Raw genomic sequence first — 26151 nt, 5'->3', positions numbered from 1 at the left:
TGGTGGCAGCAATATCCCTAAGGATAAAGACAGGTCCTATGACAATAGACACCTGAGTAAGATTGTGCCCCCCTACAAAGAAGGGGATGACATCCACAAATGGATAACTGCTTTGGAGAGGGCCTGCAAAGTACAACAGGTACCCCAAAGTCAGTGGGCAGCAATCTTATGGCTCTCCTTTTCAGAAAAAGGTAACGATAAGCTCCTCACAGTTAGTGATGGGGATGCTAACAACTACTCGGTCCTGAAGAGTGCTCTGATTGATGGGTTTGACTTAACCACTGAACAGTACAGGTTGATGTTCAGGCATACCCAGAAGACACAGACTCAGGACTGGACTGATTTTGTAGACTGTGCTACTAAGGCTCTGAAGGGTTGGTTATTGGGCAGCAAAGTACAGGACTTTACAGGATTGTGTAATTTGATTATGAGGGAGCAGGTCCTTAGTAATTGTCAAAACCAGCTTGTACACCAGCACCTGGTGGACTCAGATTTGACCTCTCCACAAGAATTGGGTAAGAGGGCAGACAAATGGGTCAGAACCAGGATTAGGCCTCAAAATCAGGGTGGTGACCAGAAGAAAGATTCTACCAAGCCTCAAGAGAAAGGTGGGGATAAATCAAAAACAAGTCCTCCACAGGGCCCCAAAACTCCAATGGTGGGGGTGGGTCCCAAAACACTTCCTCTAACCAAAAGAAACCTTATTGCCATGTCTGTAAACAGCCTGGCCACTGGAAGACTGACAGCAGTTGCCCAAGGGCCAACAATAAGGAAAACATTCCCCCAAGTAATACTCCCAGACCTCCTGTTACTGTTAGTAGTAATCCCCCAGGTGGTGGGAGCGCCCCCAATAATTTGGCTGGGTTTACTTTGGGAACTCAGGTGGACACTGGCCTAACCAGGTCCCCTGCCACAGCTACTCTTGTTTGTGAGAATGGCATGGGGTTTGCCAACTTCACTGCTTGTCCCAACACTTTGGGAAAGTACAGACAAGAGCCCCTCATCAATGGCCAGAAAGTTGAAGCCTATAGAGACACAGGGGCTAGCATCACTATGGTGACTAACAGTCTAGTCCCCTCAGGACAACTTTTACCTGGGTTCACCTATCAGGTGGCCAGCATTGATGGAGTGCAGAAAGATCATCCCATTGCAGTAGTAAATCTCAGCTGGGGAGGTGTCACTGGCCCTAAGAGAGTGGCAGTGTCTACAAACTTGCCTGTAGATTGTCTACTGGGAAATGATCTAGAGATCTCAGCCTGGGCTGAGGTAGAACAAGAAACCCATTCCAAAATGGTAGGCCTTCCAGAAAAGGTTAGTGGGGCTGTGATGGCTACAGCCCCAGCTCAAGCAGAATTCCTTCCTAAAGAGGTTGGAAGGGCTGTGATGGTCACAGCCCACACCCAAACAGAGTTCATCCCTGAAAAGGTTGGTAGGGCTGTGATGGTCACAGCTCAGACTCAAACAGACTTCAGTGTTGTGAATCCTGAAACTATGTTTCACTCCACTCAAACAGAGAGCATTGGGGAGGAAGAAAAGTCTCCCTCCCACCAGACATTAGGTGAGAGTCAGTCTCCTCAGGGAACTGACCCTACCCCTTGTGAATAAACTGCCCCAAAGGTAGTCAGGCCTAGCCTGGCAGAGCCCCTGATGTCAGTGGACCCTTCCAAGGCGGGATCCAGTCTGGAGCAGGTAAACTGCCCCTCTCTACCCTGCCTCAGTCAGCACAGGGCTGTAGAGGTCAGGAAGGCCAGTGGACCCCAAAGGGCCCCTTGTCCACAAGTACTCCCCAATCAGCAGATTAGAGGCACCAAAGCTAGCAGCCCTAGCAAGGTGAACGTTTTAAAAACTCCTGAGGGATCTCCCTTACATTTAGTTAGGAACCTCCCCCAGATGGACACTGTTGGGCACAGCCAAACCTGGGACCGAAAAGCCCCAAACCTGACCTGTCCCTCCAGTAAGCCAACCAAAGGGACCCAGCCTCCAGCTGTAGGCAGCCAGAGGTTGACCCTGTGAGCACAGTGCAACTCAGTCCTGGAAAGAAAGGCACACATGGTGGAAGGTGATTGGAGGAAGCTGAGCCCTACATTAGAGGAGTCTCACTTCAGTACTCCATCTCAACACCAGCCTTTTACTTTGCCAAAACACACCACAAGTAGAGATTCCCTATGGTGGATACCCTATGATACCCTTAGGGTAAGGGATTGCTTAGTGGACCATGAGACAGGGGGTAACAATGCTAGTGCAGGTACTTCCTTATATGGACACTTAGGCAATATAGGCTTACCTGGTCAAGGATAGCCTTATCTCTCTTCATTTTTTTGGGGGGGGGGGGGGGGGGTTGTGTAGGAAGGTGGATACCTGACTATGGTTACCCCAGATTTTTTGCCTTGTGTTTAGCTGGTTTTCGACTTAGTTGGCCCGGGATCCTGCTAATCAGGGCCCCAGGCTATCTGCTCTCACTGTAAAATGGACTCCATGTACTCTAGGTACATCTCCAATTGGATATTGGGTCACCCTTGTGAGTCCCTGTATAGTGTACCATAGGTACCCAGGGCATAGGTGCACCCAAGGCCTACCAGGGGCTGCAGCATATATTATGCCACCCCTGGCTGGCCATCCAAACTGACACAACTGGCTGATCACTCAGCTGGGGCAAGGTCGTGTAATCACCCCTTGCTTAGGTATAGTATTCCTATATCTACCCTTATATATAGACACACAGTAACCTATAAGTCACTCCTATGGCAGGCCTTAACAATCCTGGAGGCAGAGTGCTTGGTTATGTGTGAGATGGTGCTCTAGCATGAGCTGAGCCTGTCTGCAGCTTTCGGAACCATGTCCTTATAGCTGTTCTATGATATCGCCATACCATATACTCTTAAGTGCATTATAATCCTCGCGGTTGAATGCTATCTTTGGTTTGGCTTTATCTAAACATGGCGTGTAAGGTGTCATATGCTTTGGAATACTACCCCCTCGCCAATTCTGGCGACAGGTGTAGCATTCCACCCTTCTAGAGGGAGAAGACATGTTGTTGCTGACTATCCCAGTTAAAGTTAACCAGAGCCCCAGCGTAACAAAATGGACGGTGCTGCCACAGACACAAGTCTGACCTCCTACTGCTGGGAGTCCTTCCAGTCACGGAGGTTTGGACAATAGGTTTCCTGCTTGGAGAGGTGCGAGCACCACCCCAGACAGGACTTTGTGTATTGGGACAGGGAGGGCTGAATAGATTGAGACCCTGCCTGAGGCACACTAGGTGCTTCATGCATACACCAGTTCAAACCGATTGCTGGGGCACTCCAACCCCAGCTCTGGCGCGAAACTGGACAAAGGAAAGGTGGTGTTACCACCCCCTTCCTGGTCCCCCCATAGGAGGGACCTAGAAAATAATTCCGCCCCTTTTAGTTGTATAAAGGTAGGAGCTGAGTCCTGAGACTTTAGATTAATCCTGGAATCAAAACTTGACACGAAACTCTGGACCTTCGACATTCTGCTGAAGCTGAAGACTGAAGAATCTCCCTTATGGCCAAGGAGTGACCACCCTGGGCAACCAGGCACCATCCAGCAAACAAACAGCTTGTTTTGTCGACGCTCCTGCCGGGACCCGAGCACAGAGCCTGACAAGACCCAGACTTCCAGACCTCTCTGACCCTCTCTTCACGTCTGCAGCATAGCTGAGATCCGTGGAGGCGACGAGACACGTGAGACCGGCCAGCTTGAAAAGTCCACGACTTGCTAACTGTGCAGCTCCTGAGGTATCCTTGAAGCTGTGCACTGGGGATTGAGAAGCCCCAAATCCGAGCTCCACCTGCACCGAAGATCAGCCCTCCACACTCCACGAGTTCTGCGTGGGGCCCTTCTGCTCGTGTTCTGCTCGATGCGTTGTCCGGTTGCTGGCCCGTTGGCTAAGTAGCCTCTGTGACGACAATCCTTTGAAACCAACTCACTGGTCTGGTGGGTCCAGACTGGACCTTGCCTCCCTGCAAAGGTGCGGCACCTCAGACCTTGCTGGTCTGCATCTGAAGCCTGCTTTGAATCCTGCGTGGGTTGCCTTTGCCAAGGCTTGTTGACTCCAATCTGGCAGTCGACCCCTCCATCTGCGAGAACCTTCGTGGGACAGCTCCTCTCCAGAATCTGGTTGTCCTCGATGCCTCCTGGTCTGCGTGGCTGAAGAGACAAGCTTCATGACAGCACCTGATTGCTCCTCGATCCTTCCTGGTTCCACCCGGTCACTGGCTAGTGACCCAGACTCTGTCCCCTCTGCTTTCAGGTCTTCTTCATCCTCGATCCGCCCTTGGATCCACCCGGACATCTTCCTCCTGGTCACCTGCAGCATCCTTCTTCTCAGGCTCCATAGACTTCAACGGCGAAACCCGACACATCTTCACACCTATGCACCCGCTTCCTGTGGGTGAGGTAACACGGGTACTTTGGTGCTCCCAAGGGTATTGACTATCCTAGTGTTTAGGTTTTTAGTTGGTTCCTTCTAGCTGGACCGGAAGTGTCCTAAATCCTTCTTTTTCTAAACTCTAAGTTCCCATTGACTTAACATTGACTCACGAGTGTGTGTAAAGACACTGCACTCGCCGCCTGTGGGCCTCCTACTCCTAACCTAAGGTTTAGATAGTGTAGCCCAGCGATTCTCTAGGCCCTAGGCCTTTCCTTTTTTTGTGACGTGGTACTTATACCACTTTCTTAGTATATGGTTTGCTTCGCCCCTAGGGCCTAACTGTATTTTGTGCAACTTAACGTATTCTGACTAAGTAACTTGTGATGTGCTTTTGCCTCTAATCTCATAAAGAGTTCAGAGGAGTGTGTTAGTAAATAAATACATATATATTTTATATATATCCGGTTTGGTGTCCTTTCATTTGGTATTCAAGGGGTTACATATGGTAAAACAGCTGGCTTTACACGCCCTCAAGAGTCTTTTAGCCTAAGACTGTTCTGTTCACGCTACTTCTAGAATAGCTGGACTATAAGGTTGACTTACAACCATCACCATAAGGGTTGTTTGGACTGGTGCAAGGTGTTCACTAGAATAGTGAACATCATACACCAGGCCAACTTCTCACACTGAACGCAGAATTTCTGTGTGTGCTTGAGTCCAATTAGTTGGTTTGAAATCTGGTTTGATTAGTTCATAGAGAGGTTTAACCCTCTCTGCATAATTCAATACGTAATTTCTACCGAAATTAAGGAAACCTAGAATTGACTGTAAGTTTTTCAGTGTTTTTGGAGGTTGAAGCAGCGCACACTTCTCTAGAAAGTTTGCTGCCAGGCTTTTGCCTTCACTTGATAACTCATACCCTAAAAATAGGACATTGAGGTGGGCAATTCGTGATTTCTTAAAATTGAATTTACACCCTTCAGAAGCAAACCCAAGTATTATGGTGTTCACTCTTTTCAAGTGTACTTCCAAGTCGTCATCTGTATGATAGATGTCATTGACAGAAGATAATACCTCATCGTCGTACATTTGTAGAAACTCTGTTACTCTAGCTGAAAATAACCCTGGACTATTCTTGAATCCCTGGGGGAGACGGCAAAATTGTCGCTGTGTCCCCAAGATTGAGAAAGCGGTCAGGTGTCTGCTTTCTGGTGCAATGTTTTGACAGAAAAACCCATTTGAAATGTCCAATGTGGTTTTATATTTTTTGCGCACAATGTTATTCATCAGTGCAGCACTATGTGCATTTTGTACTGCAAATGTTTTACAACAGGAGTTTAGGTGTCCGTAATTCAAAACTAGACGATATGAATTGTCTGGTTTGGAGACAGGAAACAAAGGATTGTTCATAGATGAGGAGCATGTTTCAATCACCCCTTCATATTCAAGTTGATTTACAATCTCCCTGACTTGCTTTTTAGCTTCCTGTTTAACAGGGTACTGTCTCTGAGCAGTAGGTTGGTTTTTTAACTGTATTTTGTGGTGAGGAGAGTCCTCATCCCATCCTAAGTGATTTTTATATAATGCTGGAGCTTGAGCTACAGCCCATTTCCTTGCATACGTATATTTATTATGAATTGGAATGTGATTTGAGAAGGCTGGCATAATCATTTCTTCGCCGTGTGGGCACTCCCTAACAACAACAGGTGGCCAGTCTTTTTCAGCTAGAAGTATGTCATAACCCTTGGAAAGCTTGTCCCAAAAGAGAGCTTTTATTTTTCTAGTTATGTCCCCCTCCATTCGGAGTGTTATTTCATATAACTTGTGGGCTGTACTAACCCTGGTGTCGGCAGTTTCAACTTGAGTGTATTCATTCATTCCACTGTCTCCAGATGATCCATCAGGACCTTGCGAGCTATGGTCACCTCTGCTGCACTGTCTAGCATTGTCTGAACCCATTCCCCGTTCTTGAGTTGTGTCCTCAGAATCCTCGGCATGTTACATTTTTATGCTTGCCTTCATTTTTGAAAATTGAGATTTTTTACCTTGGTGAACGGGTTCTTTGTCTTTGGACTTGACGCGTTTTTCTTTCTATTCTGATCGTCCTCGTCTTTCTGATTTCTGCAAAGTAGTCTGAAAAGATCGAGAGGGACGTGTGTCATTATCTTGATATCTATCAGGTTTTCTTAATGTATCCCTATTTCTAAGGTTATATCTTTTTTCAGAGGGTTCCCGTTGGGGAGATCTAACTCTCCGTTGGGGAGACCTTCCTCTTGACTGAGATTGCTTCTCTCTAGGAAGTGTCTGTTTATTATTTTCCCACTTCTTTCTAGAAGTAGTGAGATTATTTTTAATAAAAACTTTTTCAGGATTTTCCGTTAGTTGTGGTTTTAGTGGTTTCCCACCCAAACTATCTCTACCTAATTCTTCATATGATGTTTCAATGATTCTGGCAAGCTCATATGGTTGCTCTGTGATGTCTGTTTCTTTTAATTTCTGGCGAATTGCCACTGATGCTGCTTCACCTCTAATGTTGGCTAGTAGTATAGCCGATACCTGTTTGAAATCTTTCAGTAATTTCATACCTAGATTTAAAGTCGGTTCTGGACCGTATTCATTTTGAATCTGTCTTAAAACATCTGGTATTACCGACATGGACGGAACATCATGTGTTTTTGTGTAGATTGAAGCAAAGACTGTGCCCCAAGTGTCACAATCCTCTACGTGTGGTGCAATCCCCATAGGTAAACAGATTGTCAGAATCCTGTGTTTCTCATGAGGTGTACTATCAGGAAATACTGCCTCTATTTGAGTAATTTTTTGTGCTAACCAAAACGGAATTTTTTCCCTTTTGGCAGGTAACTTTCCAATGACCGATTGTATAGTCTGTGGTGTTATTTTATTTGTGTTCCCCTGGTGAGGATTGTGCTGTGGAATTTTTACAGCTGGTTGGACTGTTAATGTCCTCATGACATATTGGACCAATTGTCTGTGTATTTTAATTAACTGTTTTAGCTGTGCTGACAATTCTACATCTGACATCCTTTCAATGTCTGGATGTATTGTATAGCTTGCTAGTACCAGCCATGTAGCTCCAGGTCTACCTAGTGGACCAAGCCTGTTAATGTGATTTTCATGTTTTAGGGCACCTTTAAACCAGAGCTGATGCTCTTGGTAAGTTAATGGAATTTCAATGTCCTCGAAAAGAAACGTATTCCGTTGGAGGTTCCTCTGCTTTGTAGTAGTGCAATTCTCGTGTTCCTGCATTTGCTGCTGGAAATTGAATCCATGAATAGAATACCTCTGTCTGCCAATATTCATGTGCCTCTATGACAAAGATTACTCTGCCTCCTCTTGCTGATACTCCATTATTTATCAGTTTGTTAGCTATACTTTTCCTTACATTTACAGAGAGCAGTGTAGCATCGCTGTCATTTGCTAGTATTTCAGCGTCATCTAAGATCGCTTGAGCTGCTGCTGCAGCAAATTCTTCATCACTATTCATTATTTGACTGAAGAGTTTTTGCAGAACAAGTTTCAAGGAAACAAAGATTAGGTGCACAATATTTTGGAACACTGTATCCTTCAACGTTGAACAAACCAAACCAAAGATTTTTCGTCCTACTCAGTTTTGGCGGATATTATCCTTTCACCCACTCCAGACGTCTTTTGGAGTTTATACGGGAGAAAGGGGTCTGTGTGAAAAGCACGACTGAGTAACTCTAGTATCTAACGTTAAATTATCGCCTTACCAAACATTGGGCGCCATGTAGTGTAGTTCCTATATTACCAATAGGCTCTGCGCATTGGAATAATATATACTGCAGTTTAGACGTAGGGCTAAGGTCTACTAGGTCTCTACCGAATATATTAGACTTAATTATGTGTGTGCCAGCTAGCTCAGAGGTTACTAGAAACTTTCTCGAAAGTACAAGAAGGGATTAGTTTCTGACAACCATATAACATGACAACTTTGTTTCCCAAGAATAAGAAATCAATCTTCAGAGTCGCAGAAACAATAGATAACTATTTTACTCAGTCAATCGTGTATACTTAGTTTCACCAGAGTTGCTGAGAAATTAGAGAGACGGCAAGAGAAGAAACAGCGTCTCTTAAGACAAACTTAAAACAAACTTAAGACAGACTTAAGTTAGGATTTTGTCTTAAGTCTGTCTTAAGTTTGTCTTAAGTCAAACTTAAGACAACATCCTAACTTTACTACTACTAAATGCCTTTCTCGAATACCAAAAGTAGTAAGTGTAGGATTTTGTCTTAAGTTAGTTCTGTGAATCAGCCCCTAAGTGTAGAGACCTCAGATATAGAAAAAATATATCTGCCATTAGGGGTGCTAGTACAAGCTTACACGGGCTGCAATGGAAGGCATGTAGTCATAGTTTGAGTGGTCTTTCATGGGTGTCACAATACATGCTGCAGCCCTTGGGAGACCCTGGTGTACCTAAGCCCTGGGTATCTCAGTACCATATACTAGGGACATAGAGAGGCACCCCAGTAGCCAATTGTGGAGGTACAAAAGTACTTACCATGTTGAATTTAGGGATGAAGGACAGGGACAGGGGTCCTCATTAGTAGAATCCCAGTAAGACTAGTGAAAAAATATACTGACTCCAGCAAACAAGCAGGGGTAACAGTGCTAGATGGATTCTGCCTTCCTACAGTATTTGTCTGCTTTCCTGAGGCTGCCAAACAAACCCTTCTTACTTAAGTCACCCATTGTTAATAGATTCCTCAAAGACCTTGCATGTATGTTCCAATCTTTTGGATTCATTGTGCCTCCATGGGGCCTTAATTTGGTTCTCACCTTCCTTATGTGTGCTCCTTTCGAGGCTCTGCATAATTGCCCCCCTCCGGCTGCTCACAATAAAAACAGCCTTTTTAGTGACAATTACATGTGCCAGGAGGGTGAGCGAGCTGCAGGCTCTATCATCCAAACCTCCCTTTCTGACAATATTCCCTGACAAATTAGTGCTTTGCACTAGGGCCTCTTTCCTGCCAAACGTGGTAAAACGCTTCTATGTGGGACAATCTGTCACCTTGCCCACTTTCTACTCTCCTTTACATCCCTTTAACGAAGAGGAGCGACTTCACATTTTGAACCCAAAGAGAGCACTGTCATTCTACTTTGATCGGACGTAGGAGTTCCAGGTGGACGACCAACTCTTCGTGGGGTGCGTTTGAGCGAAGAAGGGTCGGTGCTGCAGAAGAGGACCATTTCCCAATGGGTAGTCCTTGCATCAAGATTTGCTATGCTCTGGCAAAGAGAAAGCCTCATGAAGGCTTAAAAGCTCATTCCACCAGAGATAAAGCTGCTACCAGTGAGTTAGCAGGCGGAGTCCCAGTCCTGGAAATCTGCCAGACAGCTATGTGGGCATCCCTGCACACATTTACCAACCATTACTGCCCAGACAGACAGATCTGCAGGGACGGGCACTTTGTTCGGTCGGTCCTGCAGGACTTCCTAGTCTGAAAATTGTCCACCAACATCACCTACCTGCACGCAGGGGTATTGCTCGAGAAAAATCTTTCGGATTCAGTCTGACACCTGGCAAATTCAAAGGTACAGAATCTGCAGCTAGCTCATGTCTCTACCAGATAAGGCGTTACCGAAGGTAAGTAACTTGTCCGTCACCACGTGGGAGTGGCACCTGTGTAGGCCCTGCATTTCAATTTTGGAGCAGATCAGCATCCATGCAGAGCTACACAGCATCACCTATTAGCGCAAGGGGTACTCCCAAAAGTTTCCTGATCCAGTCGGACACCTGGGAAATGCTCGAAAGGTGAGGAATCTGCGGCTATGAAGTCTCTACCAGAAAGAGTGTTACCGAAGGTAAGTAACTGGTTCATCAACATAGTAAACAATTAAAGTTATCAATTACGTGGTTGCTCCATGTTGCTGGATGACTCATGGCACTCAATATTATACTATTTAAATTGGAAAAAATAGACACAAATGGGAAGGAAACTAAAAATGACAAAAACCTGCAATTTCTAAAACCTAGTGTGTACGGAGATATGTGGCCACTAATGTATTTTATAATATCTTTATACAGGTCAAGTAAATGCAGGAAATTAAGTTAAAGCACCCCATGTTTCGCGAATGCATCAGTGTTTACCCATTTGATAACGTGCTTTTCATTTATCTTACTCTCCACGGGCAATCATCATGAATTGAGTTTCATGACTGGGACATTCCCTAATCTGTTGTTGGTACCCTGATATTATAACATATAACAAATGTAAGAGTGCGCGGTCCTTAAATTACATGTTTTTTCTGATTCTCAACAGGCAAGTGCCAATAAAAATGGATAAATATTGCCATGAGAACTAGGACATGTTGTGTTTGATGAAGTGCCAATAAAAGTCAAGCATTAGGTTTCAAGATAAGGCCAATGCTATAATCTCTTCCTGGGACTTAATGACCAAATTATATTATCATACTAAACAGGATGATTATAAAGCAACCTAAAACTATATTCCCTAATTAGTGAAATTTGTCCAAGAGAGATTTCAGAACAAAAAATTATAATTAACACATCGACTGTGCGGCAGGAGGCATGGGAACAATAGGAATCTTTCTGAGCTCACTCAGAGACTTCAAGCTAAATAAGCAATAACGACACTATTTAAATATACCACATTGTTCCTGATTGTAACATTTATAGGTAAACACATTCCAATAGTTCTGTCTATGTCAAATATATGCCTAAGTATGACAGTCTATATGTCCCAGTATGTGCTATTGCACAAGATTACAACATCTACAATTCATCAAATTTATTCCTAAATGGAAATACAGTGTCAAGCACTTAAGCTGTATCCTGGTAGTCCCAGCACTCCTTTGCCATTACCAGTGAACCTATGCGCATAAGAATGGTTTCATGAGAAGATATGTATTCATAATTCTTCATCCTTCTTGAATCCATTCAGATTTTTTGTGTTCAAGTCAATAATGTTTCCAGAGCGTGCAGTTGTTTTTCTCTATCTGATAGAGACTTCTAGTCACAGATTCCCTACCTTAGAATTTTCCCAGGCATCAGACTGGAACTGGGAATTTTCATGAGCAGTACTTCTGCGCACTGGTAGGTGATCTAGTTTGCCTCCACGTGGCATCATCTGTGCTGTCCGTGCTGAAAGTAAGGTGTGTGGTGCCTATATAGGTGCAACCCCAAGGCGCTGACGTCAGTTCTTTTATTTCCATGCCAGTCGGCACACATCCTGTGAAAGATAACTTAGTCACTTTCTAACTGACTTTTTTTTTGTTGATTTGTTTTTTTAGAAAGGTGTGGCAGGGATATCCATGAAGAAAGCTGGATACAAGCCTGTGACTCCTGTCACCACTACACAAAGACCTGCTTCGATTGTTGTGCCATGGACCCCAAGGTCTTGAAGGAGTGACCCCTCAAACTCCTTGCAATATGATACCGCAATAGTCTTGATCCTGGTCAAGAAAAAGGTTCCGGATCGGTTGCAGAGCCAAAGATCTTTGTTACAGTCAAAGTCCTCTCACAAAAACAAAATGAAACCCCAACGCGCTGACGTCAGTTCTTTTATTTCCATGCCAGTCAGCACAGATCCTGAGAAAGATAATCCAGTCACTTTCTAACTGACTTTTTTTTTTGTTGACTTTTTTTTTTTTTAGAAAGGTATGGCAGGGATGTCCATGAAGAAGGCTGGATACAAGCCTGTGACCCCTGTCACCACTACACAAAGACCTGCTTCGATTGTTGTGCCATGGACCCCAAGGTCTTGAAGGAGTGACCCCTCAAACTCATTGCAATGTGATACCGCGATAGTCTCGATCCTGGTCAAGAAAAAGGTTCCGAATCGGTTGCAGAGCCAAAGATCCTTGTTACAGTCAAAGTCCTCTCACAAAAACAAAAAGAAAAACAAGTCAAAGAAGACGAAGGAGCATTGTCACTCAGGGCCTGGCTCTACAGTTGAGCCTGCACTTACTTGGGCCTTCTCCATGCCTCCCTGAGTTTCCCGGAGCCAGAATAATTCCAACCCAACTCAGATATTTCTATGAGGCCATGTGTCTCATATTTGGGTGGCCTGTCTCAAGTGGAGAGCCTTTGGACCCCACAGGTTCAGGTAAGGTTCACCATTGGCGGGTCTTCTCTCAGTGCCATTCAGGCCTGCCTCTTGGATCCACAGATATATCTGTACTGGTGACAAATGTACCACCTAAACCTTCTCCGATGCCGACCCACTATTGATGCTCCCAGTGCCCTCTTGCGGCCCCATCCTGATTTTCATACCCAACTCCAACATGGAGCCGGAGGGACATTGTCTCACGCCGACTCAGTGCAGACAGGAGCCAATCCCTCCAGGTCAGAGTCTGAGTCCTATTCCCATTGGCTAGGACTTTGGGAGGAATGGGAGGGGCCACTAAACCCTGAAGAATATCAGCCCCTAGACCTGAATATAGACTTATGTGAGGAATTGGCGGATGGTAGTGGACTGGATACCTCCACAGAAAGTGGCTTAGTCTCTCCTCCTACCATGGCTGCAGAGGAGGGTGTCACATTTTCTATGGTGGTGAGGATGGTGGTGAAGTTCTCAACCTTCAGTTACCCTCCATGACTGTCAAGACTAACATCTTGAAGGAGGTGCTTCAACCAGGAGTCACCCCTTAAGAACTTCTCCCATTTAATGAAGCCCTTACAGATGGCCTGTTCGGGCTGATCCAAGCACTGCACAGGGGCTTTTGGGAACAGGACAATTACCTGCCCCCATCGCCTTGCCCCACGGGACCCCTCTTTCCTCATCCAACACCATACACCAGAGAGCTTGGTGGTCCAAACCTCCACTTCTTATGTAAATCCTGGTGCATTTCCTACTGTCCCACAAGATAGAGAATCCAAAAGTCCTGGACATCTTGAGTAAGAAAATGTTTTTTCTGCTAGACTGGCATTGCAGTCTGTGAACACTGCATGCCTTTTGAGCTGTTACTTCCATTCCCTTTTTGGATTTGGATGTGCAGGTGCTGCCTGGACTGGGCCATACTCACCCAGGCTTTGGTAGATGGGACGGACGCAGCTAAGTTTACAATCAAATGTGGACTGGACACAACCAACGCGCTAGGCCTGGCTGAGGACACCAGGCTTTTCAGAGGATGTCCAAGCTCCACATATGCACATGCCCTTTAATGGCTTCAGTCTCTTCAGATACAAGGTGAACTCAGCATAGGAGCACTCCAAGGCCAACAGAGCAACCGCCAGGTCCTTTTGCCTTTCCATGCCCCTGTCAACCACAGTACACCTTTCACGCCTTTCATAGCCACAGAAGGGGCTTCCAGCTGCATCTCTATCCGCCCAGCCACCATAGCCTGCAAGCTTCCTAGCCCATGCATGGCCAAGGACGTGGTACCCACACTCTCCATGGTTGAGGCAGCCAGAGCTCAGCCAAGTCTACTACTCCCCTGGCAACTGCAGCCTCCAAGCCTCTTTAGTTTGCCCTCCAACCATCATTGACAAGCAGTGGACAGCAGGATATGCCATCAACTGCACCACTGGAGGTTAATAACATCAGACCGCTGGGTCCTCCAATTTGTATGGTGGGGCTACTCTCTCCCATTTGAAACTATCCCCCACCTGTGCCATCCACTTATGACAGGCTGGCGGAGGACCATGTCCTATGTGTGCTCCACCGTGAAATAGTGGCTCTGTTAGCCAAGAGGGCCTTAAAGAGGGCGCCAGCAACAGAAGTAGGTTGTGGTTGCTATTCCTGCTACTGTCTAGTGCTGAAGAAGGACACAGGCAATTGTGCTACCTAGACTTACACCCTCTCAAATTCTTCTTCAAAAAGGGGAAGTTTGCATTGCTCTCACTCGCACAGGTCTTGTCTGCTTTGGACCCGAGAAATCCCGGAATGCTCCCAAGAACTCTTCCCGCTCCCCTCTCCTCAAAGTCCCCCACCTCTGATTACCATTTAGCCTTGAGTTGTTTTAAAGTGTCAGGGGCATGATTGATCAGTTATCTATAGTTTAGTGAGATGGCCCCATTACATAGCAGTTTTTATAGTATGCGGTCCTCCAACAGTGAGGATTCTTTGAGTGTTGTACCCCTTGGTGTGCGTGCAGCTAGGGCATGTTAGAGCTAGATCATTTTGTAAGTTTTTGACTGTGCAGTGATATTGGTCCTTCATTTCGTCTAGTGTAAGTGGTGCATCTTTCTTCCATACATCCCCTAATTTGGTGATACAAATGAGATGCCATTTTGCAAATCTTTGAAGTCTGCCTACATCCGCCAACATTGCCTGATCATGGTGTAGTCATTTTGGATAGCTGGCTCTTCCACATAACATAGGCGGTAGCTTCCCTTCATATGTGGATTACTGATTTGGTATGTAAGGGTAGTGTTTGTGCTGTCTTGGCCTTGTAGAGCACCCCCTCATAGCCCTCCTGGCCCCACGCTAGTCCCTCTAGCCGAACGGCCAGCTCATCCCATCTCACATATGCCCAATCATTACTTACTGCGAGTTGCATAGCCCAGTAGTATTTTCGTATGTCAGGTAGGTCTCTACCTCCATTGTATAAGGCTCAAGTCAATTTCTGGAGAGCTATGCATGACAGGCCATTATCCGAGAGGAGAAATCTGAGTTTGGCCTCCGTCCTGAGGAAGAACTCATTAGGAACCCACAGGGAGTATTTTGTAGGGCATAGACCATCCTTGGCAGTGTCATAATTTTGAACATTGCCTCTTGATCAAGGAGGGAGAGCGACAAGGTTCGCCAGTGCTGCACATCAGCTGCAAATGACTGCAAGATAGGGATCAGTTTTCTCCTATAGAACAGTTGGGAATCTATTGTCACATTTGTTCCCAGGTATTTTAACCCATTGTCAACCATCGGAATGGGTACGTTTCCCTGGAGGTCCAGTCTAGGGACCACAATCGAGTGAATCAACGACTTATGCCAGTTGATCATGTAGCCCAAGAGCGTTCTGAAAATTCTAAGGATCTGTATTTGTCTGGAAATGGTCAGTAGCGGTCTGTGATATAGAACAGAATGTAATCTGCATATAAGACACACTCGTCCCAGGACTTCCCCCAGATGATCCCACATTTTAGAGGATCATTCCTGTTCCATACCACCAGGGGCTCAAGGGCCAAGGCAGAGATCAATGAGGAGATTGGGCACCCCTGTCTAGTTCCCAGATGTAGTTCAAATGCTCACAATGTCACCTCATTTACCCTGACACAGGGCAACGGGCCCCAGTAGAGGAGGCTGGTCCAACTCAGAAAGTTGGGGCCAAATACCAACTTCTCTAGGACAGCATGCATGCATTACCATTATAGGATTTCGAATGCCATTGCGGTATCCATCACCAATACCATTATGGACACCCTGTCATCTGCTGCACTTGCCATAACTTCAAACAGTCTCTTGAAGTAATCCTGGTTCCCCTGTTAGGTTTGAAGCCTGATTGATCTGGGTGAATCAGGTATGTAATAACTTATCTGAGTATATTAGACAATGATTTGGCCATAACTTCCACATTCTGGAGAGATATTGGTCAGTAAGAGCTACAACGATTGGGGGCTTACCCTATTTGTGGATCACTATTATTGTAGCTTTGCCTTGGTCAAATGAGAGTTATCCCACAACTTTAGCCTCTTTCCATATATTTATTAGGTGGGGGCTCACCTTGGATGCCAAGCTTTTGCAAAGTTCAATAGGAACCCCGTTAGGCCCCATAGCCGTTCCAGAGTTGAGTGGGCAAAATTCCTGAATCAATCTCGCTGGGTTTAAGGTCACCATTTAGCATGTGTCTATTTTCTTCCGAGAGCTTATCGGACTTTATGTACCTAAGGAATTTGTGTATGTTGTGTAACTTTTGACCCCTAGTCATGTACAACTCATTGTAGTAAGTGACAAATTACTACAATATATCCTCAGCCGTATTCCTGGTCTCCCCCTTGTTATTCGTTATATGTAGCACTCAGTATCGTGTCTGATCTTACTTTTCTAAACATGCCAGAAATTTCTACGCTTTGTTTCACAAAGTCATAAAGCCTTCTTTGGGTAATGATGTGGGCCTTTCAGGCTGCTGCGTTCTCCTCACTAGGGTATTCCTTTTCTAGTACTGTGATTTTGCCTTCCAGGGGGTCCAGGTTGGTTCTCACCTCCTTCCTCTTTTCAGCAATGAGAGAGTGTGCCTGGCAAAAGGATCCCCGATTTATAGGCTTCCTAAATGCTTATGTCTGACCCTACCGACTCCACATTAGTGATGAAGTATTTGTCTGTCACTGGTCCCAAGGATGTCATTACCTTGTGGTCCTTCAAATACCATGTGTTAATGGGTCTTGAGCATGTGTTTCCTCTTGAGTCCCCCTTTAGCTCTAACCATACCGGCGAATGCTCAGAAATGCCCCTGGCTAGGAGTTTAACTGCAGCTATTCAGGTTATGTGGGAGTGTGTGTGAATTTGTGATCGAGGCGCGAGGAACTATTGTATACTCCCGGCAGGAACATATACTGACGTTCCTCCGGGTGGAGGACTCACCTAGTGTCTATGAGACCAAAGCCCCCGCAAACGTAGCTAGTGAAGATGCATTCCCGGGTGCAATTAGTCGCTCCCCAAAATTAACATGCCCATTGGCAATTGCAGAATCAAGGTAATCAACAACTGGAAACGTTATTTGGTGATGTTAAGGTGGGATATGTATTGAGCAGGCATCTGCAGCATCCTTAATGTGTTTAATAACAGTTTTTTTAGTATAGACTTGGCGCAGGCACGCTAACAGTTTCCTTGATTTCTCTCCAATTTCACAAGAAAGGGCCTGCAATTGAAAGGCTTTTCTATTAATTCGATCAATTATTAGGGAAGAGATGCAGCCTCATAGACCCCTTTATTTGTAAATATGTAGCTTGAGAGGCTAAGACTGCAGTTTAACGCTACGGCCGGGGGCCCACCGGTAACACCACTTAGGCATTTAATTGATTTGATGTACTTTGCTCTGTTAACTTTTAAACCGGGCTACCCAGGGACTCTTACCTGTGGTGCCTTACTTCCTGGTCCACCGTGGCTGGTGCCTTTTGTGTGGAGGGAGTTTTATTTATTTTCCAGTACACTGCTGGTTAGCAGTCTAACAGTTTCATTCACGTCACGTCGCTGAAGGAGTGTATACACCCGTCCGCGCCTGGCCGTCGCAAGAAACCAGAGCTCATGCTTCTCCTTCATCAGAGCATAGGTATGCTCAAAGATTTGTTTATTCCTCAGAACAGCTGAAATGAATGGATACTCTATATAAAGCAAAGGCCATATGCTGCATTTTTATCTTTACAGCTCAGTCCTTAGCATGTTTAAAATGTAGATTTCAATGTTCCACCATGACCTTTTAAAAAAGCAAAAAAAAAAACCAGGGCCTAAATACAAGAACAATAATCTCAAGGCGGTCACTAATAATATTGCTTTAAGGTCCATCCCCCCCCAGAGCCTATTCCTCCTCTAAACAGCTTAAACTACTTTTTAGTCAATGCCGGATCCCTGCCTAAACATGCTTTGGAACTTTAGGAACCACTCTCTTCCTCATCTGTCGGGATCGGTTTCATCACCAAAAGCCTGGCTAAGGTCACCACTCTTCCATCCAATACACTTGCCCTACCTGACAACTATAAAATACTTAGACTAGAGAGGGAAGGCAAGTTTGGGGGTGGCATTGCTTTTATCTTTAAAGACAATATTACGGTTTCGATAATCGACACTGTCGCAGGAGATTGGGCGGAAATATTAACTTTTAAGCTTGAATCCTCCTCTAAATCCAGCTGGAAAGGCATGCTAGTCTATTGTCTGCTCGGACCTAAAACAGACTTTAGTTAAAGCCTACTTGAATAAATTGCACCCCATGTGCTTGCAGAGCAACATTTCCTCCTGTTGGGAGATTTTAATTACTATGGGGAAGACCCACTTAATCTAGAGACCAGTCAACTACATTGTGATCTAGCAACATTGGGCCTACATCAAGAATTCAAGGGTCTAACTCATGTCAGGGTCATAACATCAACCTAATTTTTACCACCACAACACAAATTTCCTGCAATTCACAAAACCTTTTCTTTGGACTGACCACTCAATTTCAATTCAATTCAATTCAAAGTTCTTTATTTCGGCTTTGTTGCCATAAAAGAAACAATGCATATACATTACAGTTAAAAAGGAAAACAAGAATAGAAACAATACAGCATGGAGCTTTAAAACCATTAGCTAAAAACAATTCATTACATATTAGAGACAATCAATACACAAACAACAATAAAGTTCTGTGGTGGACCCCCCACTAGTTGCTAAAAGATTAACAAATTCTATCTCTAGAGTTGACCCCAGTTACAATCGGTGTCCCAGTTTTTTCCTTTGGAAAAAAATAGAATGTAAAAATCTACTAACACTAAATATTATAGGTTGAGTTGTGTTAGTTGTAAGAATTCTCAAAGCCTGCGTACATGATCTCACGCCTAACACTAGGCATATTGGTTTAATCCATCTTTTCCTGGCCTGTGCGTACACAGGACAGAAAAAGAGGATATGTTGCTCATTTTCTATCTGGTGGCTTCCGCACATAGGGCAAAATTCATCTATCACTGTGGATGGAGTGTTTGATCCCCTAGCCCAACGTGCCAAAGTTGACTTTATTAGGAGATTTCCATATCTGAATTTTAAAAATAAAGTTTTGGCAAGAGGGGGCTCTATTTCATCCAAAAAGGTCTCAAATAATGGTTCATCCTTAAAGGTGAGGAACTTTGTTAGTAGGGTCCCACCAGTTGGAGTACTTATGATCATGTTGACAATAAAGGTCCAGAAGGCCCTTTTTAAAATTAGTTTCGAAGTGGGTGGTAGTTGGTCCGGGTTCTCCCAAAAATGTTTCAGACCTATTTTAATAAACCAAGTTTTAACATGTTTGAACCACGGGATAACTTTCAAGTTATCAAGCTCCATAATTTCTTTTAGCCCGTCCCTGTAGTCTTGTAATTCAGGTACCCGCCATAGTCTAACCCACAGCAACAATGGGCATATTATAATGTGGTGATCCGTCCTTTTGAGGTTTAGGTCAAGTTGGAGGGTCACTAAAGGAGTGCCTCTCGGGACCCTTACCAAACTTCTCATAAAATTATTGTCCAGGACACTGAAGGTTCCCTTGGACCCAGGGCCCCAAATTTCTGCACCGTAAAGCACTGCTGGTTGTACTTTAAATTTAAAAAGTTCAATCACCGGAGAGACGGCTTTGCTAGTGCTCAGGCTTTGTTCCCTAAGGATAGGTTTTACATTCTGGAAAAATGTCAGCTTGCTTTTTTCCATTTGTGCTTTCCAAGAAAATTTGGAGTCTAATGTCACCCCTAAGTATGAAAAATGGGGGACCGATTCTAGTTTTGCTCCTTTTAAGGTTAGACAGCCTTTGTCTGATTTAGTTGGATTTAGGGCCATACATTTGGTCTTTTTCCCATTTATCTCCAGTCCCTTCTTACTGCAATATTCGCTGAAGGAGTTCAATAGTGCCTGGAGACCTCTTTTGGTTTGGGAAATCAAGATAGTGTCATCAGCAAATAATAGGGATGTTACCTTTTCTCCGTTCAGTTTTGGGGAATCGTTTTTGCATCCCTCTAAGTATGAGGGGATGTCATTCACGAAAAGAGAAAAGAGCGTGGGGGCCAGAACGCACCCTTGGCGAACACCACGCTCGATGGGGATTTTTGGGGTTAGTTCTCCATTTGGGCCCCAAAGAATTCTCGCGAAATTACCTCAATGAAGCTCTTTGATCTGAACTAGTAAATTGTTAGGCATCCCTACTACACTCAATGTTTTCCATAGTAAATTGCGAGGCACTAAATCAAATGCTGCCCTTAAATCAACAAAGGCAACATATAAATGACCCCTTTTAATCTTTACATATTTCCAGTAAAGGCAGCAAAATCTAAAAATCTGGTCTATTGTGCTGACTTTGGATCTAAATCCAGCTTGGTATCTAGTTAGAATTGCATTTTCCTCCAGCCAATCATTGACACGGAATAAAATGTGTTGTGCGTAAATTTTCTGGAGTATATCCATTAAACTGATTGGCCGATAATTAGAGGGCTCCAACCTGTCTCCTTTTTTAAAAATTAAAACAATTTCGGCTCCCTTCCAACTTTCTGGGAAGTCTAGGTTGCTGGATAGCTTATTGCACAGATAATTAATGTATGGTACCCATACTTTTAAGTCGTGCTTATATAAGTCTCCTGGGATCTTGTCTAGACCTGGGGCTTTGCCAGATTTTATTTGGCTTATTGCCAGCTCAGTTTCGCCTAGTGTAAAATTCAGATAATCTGTTGGAAGTTCGTTGCTTGGGGCATTCATATCTATATGGGGATCTTCATATTTTTTATAAAGGTTAGTAAAGTGGTTAATCCAGGTTTGTTCGTCCAAATAGACGTCCTTAACCACTCTCCCTACATGATTTCCATTGGCTACTAGCCTCCAAAATATTACGTTATCACGTGATTTGGCGGCCAGCAGCATATCAGCCCATTTTTCTTCTTCCCAAGCTATTTTTGAAGCCTTTTGTACAGACTTATAATTGTTCCTAGCTGTTTTTATATATAAGGGTGACTTAGATTTAATCGCTAATAAAAGTGCCCTTTTGGACTCTCTGCAGGTTCTGTCGTACCAAGGTTTGCTGTGGGACAGATTATGTGTCTTTTGCTTGTTCTTCTTAGGCATTTTGGTAACTAAAAGCTTTAAGACATCAAAAAATGTTTGATGTAATGTCTTAAAGTGAATTTTGTTTTCCTCATCTGATATTAGGTCTAAATATGGGCCAAAGGTACCTACGAATAGTGTATATATTTCTAAAAGGATTTCGCCATGGTCCAATATGAATGGCCATTTAAGTGATCGGCTATTATTACTGATATGGATCTCAGTGTTGTCACCATTATTTTCTTCTGAAGGGGGAGTAGGAACTGTATCCTCTAGGAATGAGGCTTCCATTTTAAGATCTAAAGGAAAATGATCACTTTCTAGCCTCTCTTGTACCTCAAAATCAAGAAGATATGGCCAAGTTGGTATAGAAGCAATCACAAAATCTATATTACTTTTATAGTTTCTCCTTCAAAAGGTGGGTTTCTTCAAACTGTCGGACGGTAACCGTCCATTACAGGCCCTAAGGCAGTGCTCTGTACATATTTTGGTCATTTGGAGGGCCAAAGTTGAACATTTGACTAATTTAACATTATCCATGGCGGGGATTTTGTTAACCTGGTCTTCCTCTTCGAAAATATCGCTAAGACCCATGACTGGCTCATAATTACAATTTAAATCGCCAGCCACGATAATAAAGTCCTCCCTGCCATCCAAATTACTTAAAAAGCAATCTAGTTTGGATAATGTTAATGATTCTCTTGTTGTGGGTGATGGCCTATTATAGTTATTTATTAAAAATAGATCTTTCGGGGGCGTGGCTAGCAGCCGATCATGGCGGCAGCATAAGGGACGAGCTCTGCGGCTGAAGCGGCCTCTTCGTCGATCCGACACAAAATCCGTTACAACTTCAAGCCCCAAAGGCAGGCACCGGATCCCAGGACCGGGCGGAGTGAGCAGCGACAAGCAGCGAGAAAATCCGACGTCCGTAGCCAAAGATACGTCGAAGCCTCCGACCGGCCTGCCAACACCTCCAGAGCCGGGACCTTCCTTGGCTTTTCACCCCGCCGGAAGTGCATCCTGACCGGAGAACTTGGACCGGAAGTGCCCGCGCGGCGGTGGCCTCACCAATTCGACCACACCTCAGGAGGTCGGAGACGGCGGCTCAGGCAAATCAAGGAAGCAGTGCCCAAGGGAGGGACCGCTGGAATCCTGACAGCATCGGAGGTCATCTCCTAAAGTGCCGGGAGCCTGGGCATCGACAACGGAGTGAGTACCCGCCATCTTGTGACCTGATCGTCGCTACGCACTTGGCGACCTACGGTGCACCTCCCGCCCCGAAGAAGCTCGCCCGACCTGTTCGTTGTTGTATCGGACTGGTCTGGGGGCCTGCACTGATCCCTACATCCTGGCGCGTAGGGGCACGAGGAGCACAACCTTCGGCGACATGGCGGGGAAAGGCCCTAAGGGCGGCGTCACACAGACTCGCATAGATCGCTTCACCTCCGACAAGCCCACCGGATCCCCGGCAGGGAAGGAACAGACCGGTAAAACAGCCGACTCCCCTGGGGGAAAAAAGGCCACGCTGGACGACGTCATGGTAGCCTTGGCACAACTGCAAACAACTGTTGGCGGAATCTCCACGGACGTCACCCTACTTAGAGCAGACCTCCACAAAATGTCGGAGAAGGTCAAGAGTATGGAGGTGATCACAAAATCTCTGGTGGAAGACGTCGCGGAACTCCAGCGAGAAATGGGAAAGATGGCGCAGGACAATAGAATGCTCAGGGAGAAGCTGGATGAGCAGGAGGGGCGTTCCAGGCGCAACAATATCCGCATTATAGGGGTACCGGAATCGGAAGGCGTGAAGGCGATGGATCTCTTTGTAGAGAACCTGATCACCAACGAACTAAAGCCAAAGGGACTGTCCAACTTCTTTTCGGTGGAGAGGGCCCATCGAGTCCCAGGTGGCCAACCGAAGCCAGGGGCTAACCCGCGACCCATAGTGGCACGTCTGTTTAACTTCCGTGACCGGGACACAATCCTACAGGCAGCCAGGTCCTCCCCTCCCCTCAAGATCCAGAATGCCACCATTGCCATCTTCTCCGACTACACCGCGGAAGTCGCCCGTCGGCGACGCACGTTTTTCGACGTGAAAAAGGAACTGAGGTCCAGGGAATTACCGTATTCCATGTTATTCCCCGCAAGACTGCGGGTGGTAGCGGAGAACAAAACCTGGTTCTTCGACTGCCCCGAAAACGTGCAAGAATGGCTCGAGGGATGGCGACCGGGTCAGAACCACAGACGGACGAATCGCTCCAGAAAGGATCGGGCCGACGGCCATCGCAGAGACTCGCAGGCCTCCGGCGGGAGGCCGGACAACAGTGACTCTTTGGGAGCTGAGGGCGGCGTGGACGAGACTGAGGAACAATGAAAGCTTGGGGACAATTCATTCATACTTCAGCATTGAGACTATTAAGCTGTGAAGCGCTTCCCGCCATTGGACACTGGGTGAAGGGCCTCCGGGGGTGTGAATGAGAGGCTGCCGGCTGCGGAGAGTCCCTCACCCCGACGCGCAAGTACACTGGTTTGGGGATGGGATATGCACTCTGCTAAGTTGGGGGGGCGGGCAGTTTTGAGTCCGTGTAGCAGGGGGGCAGGGAGGGGGGACGAGTTGAAAAAGTTATTTCTATGGGACTGTTTGGTCCTACAAGTTTTTGTTCTATGCACACTTCAGTATCTAGGCATGTTCTATGTAACCAAGAACTACTGGCACACTCGGGGCGCAGGGAGGTCTGATTGGGAGTCTAGCAATGGCAGCAACAGATAGCCCAACCACGAAGAACTCACTGATTGTCATGTCCTGGAACGTGAGGGGCCTGGGGGATAAGATCAAGCGAGGGCTAGTGCTGCAGGGGATAAGGAGACGGGGCCCGGCTCTCATTCTCCTGCAGGAGACACATTTGTCGGGAGCGGCCACGAAGGCCCTGGATAGGAGAGGCTATCATATGGTAGTGCATGCGGAGTTCACCTCGGGGTCCCGTGGTACTGGCATCCTGCAGAAAAAATCCTCCAAGTTCATCGTCAAGTCTACAGCAACGGATGACCATGGCAGATTCGCGGCAGTGCATGGCCAGTGGGAGGGGAAGCTCTTTAATATAGTCTCTGTCTATATCCCACCAGCTCTACACTCTGAGGCCTTGCCGGATCTGGGCAAATTCCTGCTAACACTCCCTGATGGGGAACTACTACTAGGTGGGGATTTCAACATGGCACTCACAAACTCAGAAGACCGCTTTCCCCCACGTGCGCACGCAGGTGGGCCCAACAGGCTCCAGACATTCTTGACTGCACAGGGGTTGGTGGATGTATGGCGCGCTCTGCACCCTACTCAGCAACAATACACATACTACTCGGCCACACACAATAGCCTGTCCAGGATAGACTACATCTTCACTTTGATTAATGGACACCTTACGATAGCCGAAGCCGAGATACTACCACGGGGGGTCTCCGATCACTCGCCACTCACATTGACACTCACCACTTCGACCATGGCGCGGCGCAGATTATTCCCGATTTTCCCGGGCTACCTCAAAGTGCCCCGAATTAATGAGGATCTTAAGAAGGTAACCCAACAGTACTTCGAAGAAAACCAATCCTCGGTGGCCTCCCCCTCCATACTGTGGGAGGCGTATAAAACAGTGTTTCGGGGTCAGGCCATAGCAGTGATAGCGAATCACAAAAAGACGCACAGGCGGGAGGCCCTCGAGATAGAACTAGGCCTGGAACGGGCCAACACGGCCCATATGGCGAACCCCTCTGACGACACGCTTCACGAACTCCAGATCCACCAGCGCCGCCTCACAGATCACATGCGCAGGGTCACGATGTCGGACATTGCGGCTACACAGCACAGGGTATACGATATTGGAGACAAGGCCAGTAAATTGCTGGCATGGTTAGACAAAAGACAGGGGGGGGGGAAGAATATCTTACAGATTGTGGACCCACAGGGCAACAACCACACCCGCCCCGATGAGATAGTAAACGTCCTCGCCGATTATTTCGCCTCAGTCTACACCCCAGAGATAGTGGTAGAGGAGGGGGAGGTGCAGACTGCCCTTGACCATGTTCCCTTGCCAGAGCTGACACCTGAGATGTCCGAGGACATAGACGCTCCTCTCACGGTGGAGGAGATCCAGATGGCCATAGGCGCCCTTCATCCAGGCAAAGCGATGGGCCCCAGCGGGATACCCATTGAGTGGTTGAAAGTCATGGCCGAATCCTTAAGCACGCCCCTACTCAATATGTACGAGGATTCTAGAACACAGGGAACGCTGCCGCTCGATCAGCGTATGGCTACTATTGTGGCGATACCAAAGCCAGGTAAGCCCCCCAACGAATGCACCTCATATAGACCGATCTCCCTTTTGAACCCGGAGGCCAAAATTATTGCCAAAGTGTTAGCGAACAGGATCTTGCCAACTCTGTCACACCTGATCCACCCGGACCAGTCCGGATTCATGCCACACCGCAGCACTGCTTTAAATCTCCGCAGGGTGCATGGCGTGTTGGCGCGAGTTCCACTACTGCAAGAACCTGCTGCCATCCTCTCCTTGGACGCCAAGATGGCGTTTGATATGGTGGAATGGAGCTACCTCTTTGCAGTACTCACGTGTATGGGTTTTGGCCCGGTGTTCCTTTCCTGGATACGAATGCTGTACAAGGACCCGGTGGCGCAGGTGACGGCCAACGGCCATATTTCAAACACCTTCCCCCTAGGCAGAGGCACTCGACAGGGCTGCCCGCTTTCACCCCTGCTCTTCGCCTTAGTTTTAGAACCACTGGCGGTTACGATTCGTACCACCCAGCTCCTGAAAGGGATACAATGGACCCCGTTATGGGAGGACAGAGTGTCCCTCTACGCAGACGACATGCTGATCTATCTCACAGATCTGGAGGGGAGTCTCCCTAACCTCCTGGCTCTTTGTACGGCTCATGGGCGAATCTCGGGTTACACCATCAACTGGGCTAAGTCCACCATTTTTGAACTGCGAGGCCCACTCCCGCCTCTCCCGGATTCCTGCCCACTGGAACTGGCCCACACGTCATTTAAATACCTGGGG

This window comes from Lissotriton vulgaris, chromosome 4_1 (genome assembly GCF_964263255.1).
Source record: "Lissotriton vulgaris chromosome 4_1, aLisVul1.2, whole genome shotgun sequence".
Lineage (NCBI taxonomy): Eukaryota > Metazoa > Chordata > Amphibia > Caudata > Salamandridae > Lissotriton > Lissotriton vulgaris.
This window is presented reverse-complemented; position numbering follows the sequence as displayed.